The following is a 10,123-nucleotide window of genomic DNA, read 5'->3' as shown; positions in this document are numbered from 1 at the left end:
TAATCCTCCATGCTTTGTTTCTCCCATTTTCTTCTTCTCAGGTGGATCATGCTCCAAAAAGATAGAGAAAAAATTATGAAATGAAAAGTAAAACCATAGCTAGAAGGAAGAAATGGGGAAAACAAAAAGTTTAGGGTTCTACGTCAGCTAATTATTCTATACCACATCAACTTTCATTGTATCACATGATTGCACATGATTTTTCATCATGATCGTTAGATGGAAATAGTATTCAGAGGAGAAATTACAATATTATAAAAGTTTGAGTTGATAAAAATGAAAATTTCTAAAAAATCTAAAGATTTTTAAAGTAATTAAGCCTATATAATGACTGAAAAGAGAGAAGGAACCCTAAGATCACATTTGGTAGCTGGCAATCTATTCAGATTATCGATAATTTAAAGTGGATGCATCAGATTACTATGTTTGGTATGCTTTTTGAGTGACAATCTAGATTGCCTTGATAATCTACATTGCCTCCCAAGAGGCAATCTAGATAGTCGTGGGGGATGGCTATCTAGATTACCACTTCTTTGGCAATATTGTAAAAAAAAAATTGAATAAAATTATCCCTCAAAAAAATTATAGAAAACCCATGGCTCCTTCACCTTCGTCCCATCCCCCCTCCTCATGGCTCCTCCACACTCGTCCCCACCATCCCCATGCGCTCTGGTGGTGGCGATGATGGCCTTTCCCTTTCAAGGGGGACTATTGGGGGTGAATCGCACCACCCAAGATGAGGCCCAAGCTCTAGTGGAGGAGCTGCCACACGGCAGTGATGAAGTGCTCCACGAGGTCGACTGACGATGCTGCGGTGACTCGAAAGTTCCTATAGAAGCTCACTTGCCGGATCATTGCCTCTTCCATTGAGATCTGCCACCCCAACTGTCCGATCTCATCCTCCACCATCTCTGCACAAAGCCCACACACCTATCATCCCACGTATCGCTCCCACACCCATGTGATGTATTGAGGGGTGCACTCTTCCGTCAGCCTATAGTACTCGCACATCGTCGCTTCCACCAATTCCATCTTCTCTTCCCCTGCCATCATCTTGCCACTCATCACCATCACCGACATCCTTTCTGATCCCAAATCCAAAAAAGAAATTTGGCATCTGGGCCGATGGATGGGAGATCCAACTTAGTGTTATAACCTATCAATGGTCATTTTCTTTCTGATTGATGAAAGTACTTATTCATCAATTAAAAAAAAAAGAAAGAAGAGTGCTAAAATAAAATTATTAGGGGTATTTTGAGAATTTTCACATCAATCAAGATTCTCAGTAATTTTATTATAAGATTATTTGCGTGTATCAAATATAGTGATTAATATTACTAATAATTTAATGATGGTAATCTATCTTGAAGATAATCACATTATGCCCAAGATTACGGTGATGTACCAAATGCAACCAAAAACCCATCTTCTCCTCTCCCGATGACTCAACTCTCATAAGCTCCTCTTTCTCTACCAGCATCGCCCCTCTAAATGAGATGTCTAGATCTCCTCCTCTTTGTTCCTATCTTTTTCTTTGCTGCTCTTCTATTCTCTAGTGATGAGGATCAGAAAGCGCACCTCCAAACTTCTCAGCTCCATAATCACCTACTTCTCGCTTCTTCTGTCGCACTTCTGCTTTTCATCGTTGAGTAATTCTTTATGCACCACGTGCGGTGCAATAGGAGCGCATCACATAATAGTATTAAGGCACATAGCGCACTTAGATGGGACAGACGTTTAATATCACTTAATTTTTTTTCTTCAATTTTCAGTAATGAAAATACTCTTTTCTCTATAGAATAAAGAAAGAATAGTATTATTACTTTCTGATATCTTGTATGATTTTTTTATTAATATATATGATGTCTTGAATGATATATATGACTTCTTATATTTTTATGGCATCCTGAATAATATATATGACATCCTAAATAATATATATAGTTTCTAATATCTTATCTAACTTTTTATGAATATATATGACATTCTGAATAATATATATGACTTTCTATGAATATATATGATATCTTGAACAATGTATATAACTTTGCAATACCTTATATGACTTTCCATAAATATATATGACATCTTGAATAATATATATGACTTTCCAACATCTTATATGACTTCATATGAATATATATGACATCTTAAACAATATATATAACTTTTTGATATCTTATATGATCAATAAGAAGTCATATAAGGCATCAGAAAATCATATATATTATTTAAAATATCATATATATTCATAAAATATAATATATATTATTTAAAAAATCATAGAAGATATTAGGAAGTCATATATATTATTTGAAATGTCATATATTTTTATAAAAAGTCATATATTGTTCATGATATCATAGATATTCATAGAAAATCATATAAGGGATTAGGAAGTCATATATATATATATATTAGGATGTTATGTATATTCATAGAAAGTCATATATATTATTTAAGATATCATATATATTCATAGAAAGTTATACAAGACATCAGGAAGTCATATATATTATTTATGATGTCATAAATATACAGAAAGTCATATATATAGTTCAGAACATCATATATATTTATGAAAAATCAAGCATTGGGAAGTAATAATACTGTTTTTTCTTTATTCTGTGAAAAAAAAATATTTTCATCATCTGAAAAATGATAAAAGAAAAAATTGGATAGCGTTAAATGTCTATCTCATCGTTAAGTATGCTCTATACTCTAAAATAATTGGATAGTGCATTCTACGTCAATTTTATTGCACCGCATGCAGTGCACAAAGACTTTCTCTTTTGTCGTCATGCAACTTGTGGTCTATTTCATCACTACCAGCACCACTGCCACTATCAGATTTCTGTACTAGCTGAATCACTCTCCATGGGATGATGTGCCTGATCATCGAAAGGTCAGATCCATCAATCCTCATCTCTCACCCTTGCCATTTCATCGTCCCTTTGCTTTACTATTCTTCACGTTATCGGCTTTTCTAGATTGTTTCTATTTATCTTTTCTTCTTATATCCCCATTTTAGAATTTTCTTATCGAAGCCCTAAACTCTGAGAGATGGAGCTACATCGCTGTAAATTATCCATGTCTTCAATGCAAGCCTAATGGGGAAATGTAAGGATCTTAAGTTTTATCTGTGTGTGCATGGATACGGTTGCTGGGAATGAAACATAGAATTTTGGCACCTACATCCTTTCACATGAACTTTTGTAGTCTTTTATTTTTTCATACCTTACCAACTTTTATATCTCTTTTGAGAGTGGATTGTTCCAAAAAGCTGGATTGCACTCTTCTTCTTCTAGATTGTAACAACCTTTTATCAAACGAAATCCTGATTATACTTCATATGAGATCACTTTGCAAAGTTTTTAAAAATGAATCATGTCATTCTGAATTGGAATACAAGGGGAACTAGTTCACAAGACAAACAGCGTGCATGTAGGGAAGTTATTAAGCAATCTAACTATGTGATCGCATGCATCTAGGAAATCAAACAGGAGATGATGAACTGTCTATCATTGAAATCTATCTGTGGCTTGAAACTATCTAAAATGAGGCTGGTTAAGCAGGTGGAATTCTCACAAGTTGGGATCCTACTGAAGTACGGATGGGCAACTTCTAAGTCAAAGCATCTATTCTGTCACCACCAGATTTATGACTAAAAACTGAAGATTCTCATGGATTTTCACTAATGTGTATGGCCCCCATGAGCAATATGAAAGGCAAAAGTTCTTCTTTGAACTCACTCTCATAAGGGAAACATTCTAAGAGCCATGGGTATTGATAGGAGATTTTAATGTAGTCCGATTTGACAAAGATAAAAGAGAGAGGAAACAACCTTACAGCCTCAAGAGGATTCAACTGTTTCATTAACAACAATGCACTCATTGAGTTAAATCTCAGTACAAGGCAGTATACCTGGTCGAATTTTAGAGAAACAGCAATATTGGCTAAATTGGATAGATGTTTTGTTTCTCTAGAATGGCTTCATCAGCGCCCAATGGCAACTCTCTCCACATTGGTTCGAACAACTTCTAATCATACTCCTCTTGTTTTGAAATTATTTAGCAATCTGAGAGGTAAGACTTTCCCAACCAAACCAATGCGTTCCGAAAATCTTGGTTTATCCATACGGGATTTGAGGAATTGATCTCATCCTGGTGGACACTAGCAGTGACATTTGACGAAGCAGCTGATAATTTGGTTAAAAAACTAAATTTTCTTAGAACAAAGCTTAAGCATTGGAATAAATTGATTGTGAGAACCATCGCTGTAAAGAAGGCTGAACCGAAAATGAGAATAGACAGCATTGACAAGAAAGAAGAGTCAAGGCAGCTCTCAGCAGATGACATTGAAAAGTGGAAGAAATTGAAATTTGACCTGACCAACTTACTACAACAAGAGGAGGAGCTATGGAAACAGCGGGCTAGAGCACAATGGCTCGAGGATGGTGACTGTAATACTAAATTCTTTCATGTTTGGGCTTCTAACAGAAAGAGAAAAAAATACAATCACAGAATTATGGCAAGGTAACACCACACTTATTGAGGTCTTGGACATCAAGACAGCATTCTCTGATTATTACTCCTCATTATTAGGCTCCTCAGAGGAGAGGACAATACAAGCAAATTGGAAAACTTTGTACCCAGAAGGCCTCTTGACCATGCTGAGTTAGAAAGCCCCTTTACTAAGGAGAAAATTCGAGAAGTAATATTCAATTTTGCACCTGACAAATCTCTTGGTCCCAACGGGTTCGCATTCTTCTTCTATCAAAAATTTTGGAACATCATTAAGCATGATGCTCTGAAACTACTCCAGCAATTTTATAACCATTCTGCCAACATGGGATGATTGAATTACTCCTTCATTGCCCTCATTCCAAAGAAATCTGAAGTGTTCTGTCAGAGATTTTAGACCTATAAGTCTAATAAATGGAATAGTTAAACTCATCTCCAAGATCCTCTCAAGGAGACTCTCAAAAAAGATTAACCAACTGATTTCAACCTCTCAGCCAGCGTTCGTCCACTGTAGGAACATCTCTGAATGCTTCGTAATAGCCATGGAAATCCTAAACCACTGCAAAAATGAAGCATACAAAGGACTGGTTTACAAGGTAGATTTCAAGAAAGCCTTGACCAATATTGATTGGAAGTTTCTGATCAACCTGCATTCAGCTCGAGGCTATGGCTATCGATGGAGTCACTGGATAATGGACATTGTTTGTACAGCCAAAACGTCTGTGCTTGTAAATGGTCAGAAGGATAACTCATTTAAACTTAGAAAGGGTCTCAGATAAGGAGACCCTCTATCTCCTTAGTTATTTATATTGGTGGTGGATATCTTGGACAGAATGATAAGGGCGGCGGGAAGACACCAATTAATCAAAGGCATTAACCCATCTAATATCACAGGACAGATTCAAAGTCTACAGTTTGCTGATGATACTCTTATCTTTAGTGGATTTGACCTAAATTATGTCAAGAATTTCAAGTTTATGCTTTGCTCCTTTGAACTGATGACTGGACTCAAGATCAACTTTGATAAATCTCATGTGTTAGGAATGGGTGTCGATGCGAAGGCGTTGATAAGGGCAGCAGAAATCTTGAGAAGCAAAACAGCCACTTTTCCTATGACATATTTGGGTCTCCCATTGTGTCACTCTCAACTACAAAGATCTGATTGGAACCCGCTGTTGGAAAAGATCCAGAAGAAGCTTGCAGGTTGGTAAAGGTAAGCTTCTAGCTCTCCCTAGAAGACTTGTTCCCACTAATGTAGTAATTACAAGCATCCCACTATACTGGATGAATACTCTACTTTTTCCTCAGTTCGTTATTCAGAGAATTGATAGAATCCGAAGATCATTTATTTGGAAAGGGAGGGAGGATTGTAAATCAGGAAGTTGCCGAGTACAGTGGTCAAAAGTCTGCCGACCCAAACAAGTTGGAGGACGAGGGGTTCGCAACATTGAAATATTCAATAGGGCATTGTTGGGTAAATGGTGATAGAAGCTGTATAATAACGGTACTGATCCATGGTGGTTAATTACTTTCCTTCACCCAGCATCGTAATGGCGATTGATGCAGACACGTAAATCATCATCAGTATTTTGGAAAGGTTTAGAAGCAGTTTAAGATACCTTTCAGCCCCTAATCAGATACATTGTAAATAATGGGAGAAGAACACTATTCTGAGAAGATTGTTGGATTCACAGTCAACCACTAAAGGATCTATATCCAAAATTATATGTTATGGCGCCAAGCCGTTCCTTGACAGTCGCTGAAGGTATGGAGCACTATATCACCAATGGAATTTCTGATCCTTTAGTCTTGTTCTGCTTTAAAGAAGATGTCGGCAGACTATACAACAGTATAAAACATGTGAACCTAACTGATACACTAGACTTCATAGCATGGAAGTGGTTCAATGGCAATGAATACATCGCAAGGAAAGCATACATATTTATACAAGATGGAGGAATCAGACCACTATCAAGTAAAATCATCTGGAGAACTGGGGTACCGAAAAAAGCTCAATTGTTTACATGGCTATGCATTAACAATAAAGTCTTAACAAGATCGATCCTATTTTAGAGAGGATTTCTCAAAACTGCAGACTGTGTCCTTTGTGGTGAAACTTCAGAAACAAGAGATCATCTCATGTTAGCTTGCTTTTACTCAAGATTGATCTGGACCCAACTTCTATCAGGTCTGTAGTTACCTGAACTTTCGCTATCACTGGATATGCTGTGGAACTCATGGAGATTTGAAATTATAGATCATCAGAAACAACAAGGTGCTGATATACTCTTACTAACAGGTATGTGGTGTATCTGAAAAGAAAAGAATAAAAAAAATTTGTGTTTCATGCCCACACTTCGAAACCAGTTGTCCAGAAAACTGCAGCCCTTTTTCTCTCCTGGACATCGAGATTGCAGCACAAACAAATGAAAATGATGAGACCAAGTAGAGGGCTCTTCTCTAAACAAACTTGGTGAAATCCTGGAGAAATAATGCTTGATAATCCATGAGATGTGAAAGGTCTAAATTCAGCTAAACACATGGGGATTGATAAAAATAGATTCTTAAAGTTTCAGAGCTTCAAAGAAATATTTTCATTATCTAATTTTGAAGCTACAGATTTCAGAATTCAAACAGAAATTATGTATTCCGAACCTTATTTTCAGAGAACTCAGATTTCGAATTTTACCCCTATTTTATAGACTTTCAGAGATTACAGATAGTTTAAACAGAACTATTACACAGATCACTGATAATACTTCTGAAAATGTCTATATTTCCTCCAATCAATATAAGATGTATACTCTCTATGTATGGAAGGTTACAGCCCTTTGTAACTGATAAATATACTTATAAATAAATAACAGAGGTTTAACCTCTTTTCCATAAAAAAAAAAGCCCTAAAAATGATTACAGCAAGGGTTAGATAAAAGAGACCCTATAATTTGTGTTTCCATTAGGCTTTTGTTTCTCTCCCCTTTGTTGCATCAAAGAGGCAGAGTCTTCATCGAAATTTGGTGAGGGCTGGAGTAGGGTTCTTGGCTATCTCGAGGGTAGAGAGAATAAGAAAAAAATAAAAAGAGAAAATTCCTAGATCGGTCAGTCAGGAATCTCGATTGGTCGATCAGAATGGAAAGCAGGGAACTGTGATGAGGCTTTTTGCTGCTCCGATTGGGAGAGCACTCTCAAGCTATCTTTTTGGTGGTTTCATGTTCTCTTTTCATTCTTTATTATATCTCACTTCTTGCGAAGTATTTTTTTGGATTCGACTAGATTTGGGCATTTGGCAAGAAGAAAAGGATGTAGAGGATGACGATAGGTGCATTGCAGCAAACGACGTCGAAGTTGAAGAGAAACCTAAGCCTCTTATCATTAAGAGGTATGCTTTATTCTACTTTCTTTCCATGCTCGCAAGTACGAGTATAGCTACTATTGCGAAACCTAAACCTCCAAACCACCAAATATAATGGAAGAAAGAGGGATGATTGCAGCAGCAACTTCTTATTCCAAATGTTCATATTTGTACGAATATTCTTATGACAACTGTGAGGAGATTAAGATGGAGATGGATGAAGAGAAGAAGGAATGTAAGACTAATAATAATATGAAGAAGGAAAGGAGGAAGAGGAAGGAGAAAGAGATTGGTTCAATTGCTATGAAGAACCCTGAGACTCTTGTCCTCTGCAGGAAAAGTGACAGCAAAGGATGGTGCTGCAAGAGACCGACGCACCTCCCCCACTCCCTTTGCCACTACCATCTTGCCCAGCTATGGTCCAATACCAACCGATGTAGAAATTGGAGATGGTGATAAACATCGAAAGAGGAAGGGAGATGCATCTGGAGATAATACTAACTTCTACTATTACTACTATTCTGGGTTTGGGTGTTAGAAAGAAAAGAGAAGAGGAAGTGATTATAGTAGTGATATTAATATAGCTGCGGCGGCGGTGGTAATGATCGATGGTGTCAGTGAAGAAGAAGGCAAAGAGATTTCTATATTTGTGGATGGGCATGCCACTGTAGTGGCCGATGATGAGGAGGAAGACAATGAGGATGAAGGAAAGGACAGCAACAAGGTAGACTACCGTGATGATGAGGTGGAGAAAAGGAATTGTAGGAAGAAAGAGAGGAAGCCTGTGAAGACTCGTCCTCTTAAGTCTCTGCTGTAAGTGTCGTCTGCTTGTAATGCATATACTATTATAATTTTTATTTTTGTTATCCTACGATGGATGAAGTCATCATGGATTAGATCTTGTTTATGTTAAAAAACATAGTTTTATAGATAGGTTTTGTGGGGATTAGGATCTATGTATTTGAAATTAACGTAGTTGTTTTTAATGCTCTAATATAATTTTGATGCCATAAAAATTCAAAATTGATGATGACGGGGGATGGCCATAATTTTAGCATTCAATGAGTAAAATTGGAATCTAAGCCACGGTAAAGATTTTGAATGGTATAGGCTAATGGTAAAGTTGGATTTTTCTTATGCAAATAAATACGAAACTAGTGGCATGTAGATGAGTTTGAACTAGTCTGGATATCTTCAAGGCCCTTTCTCAATTCTGACTTGGATAATACTGTTAGAATCTGATGCCTCAAGATTCGGTCCATAAGAAGCTCAGAACGAGATCTGAGATAATGAACGGAGTCTAACAAGATCAAGAATAATCCAAATGGAGTCCGAATGAAGAAGTTACGCTTGAAGAAAGTCTGTATGAAGATCGGAGCGGCAGAGATCGACGGTGGGCCGACGGAGGCCGCAGCGGTGCACGGGCCGGCCACGAGTGTGCGGCGCAGCATGCAGATGCACAGGCGCGTGCAGGCACGGCTCGCATGGATCCTCACGCAGTCCACGCATGGTGCGTGGATCGATGGTCCATGGCGACTGTCGTGGACTGGGCGGACGTTTCTCCTAGATTTCTCTCGGTCCATGGTGGACCGGAGTGGTTTTACGGGCATTTCTCAGATCTTTTGTGTTTTCGAATGGTGGTGGTTGATCCTGTGCTATGATCTGACAGCTGAGAAGATGACCTGGGTAATCTGAGACTTAATGAGCACGATCTAGTGGCCAGGAGAGCGAGCGGCGGTGATCAGACAACCTGGCATTGATTAGGACTCCTGTGTAGAAGGGTTTTAAGCTCATGGGCTGTTCGACTATGAAGAAAAGTCTCTGCAGCCATAGAGCAATGGCAGACCGAGATAGGGTCTCGACAACTCTCAACAGGAGACCGTGAGGGGAGTCTCGACAAAGATCGAGAGGAGGTCTTGACAAGGAGGGCTCAAGAACATCTTAAGATGGTACAGAGGTCAAGGCAGAGAGCACTGGAGTGCTGCAGCAGTGTATCTCTGATGGCATGGAGCTGAGAGAGGCTCAGTGGTGCAGCAGTCGAGGAAGGTATCTCAGGAAAATAGCCAAGAGTATCTTGAGTTCGGCCAGGTGGAGTGGCCGTGATAGGTAGAGACAAGTTAGGAGCGTCAGGGACATCTCAGGGAGATCGGGAGCAGATCTCAGGGAGAGCCAAGGGTCTCAGGGAGTGCCAGGGGCATCATACAGCCGAAAGTGTTCTGGAACAATGGGGTTGCCTAGAGACAGGCTA

At 38.3% G+C, this 10,123-nt stretch overlaps 1 pseudogene; it reads left to right on the top strand.

The window, feature by feature from the left end:
• Positions 1–684: 684 nt before the first annotated feature.
• LOC105043097 (uncharacterized) lies at positions 685–8,753 on the top strand (annotated as a pseudogene).
• Positions 8,754–10,123: the final 1,370 nt, after the last annotated feature.

This window comes from Elaeis guineensis, chromosome 4 (genome assembly GCF_000442705.2).
Source record: "Elaeis guineensis isolate ETL-2024a chromosome 4, EG11, whole genome shotgun sequence".
Taxonomy (NCBI): domain Eukaryota; kingdom Viridiplantae; phylum Streptophyta; class Magnoliopsida; order Arecales; family Arecaceae; genus Elaeis; species Elaeis guineensis.
The sequence above is the reverse complement of the archived record's forward strand: the minus strand, read 5'-3'. Positions and strand labels throughout refer to the sequence as shown.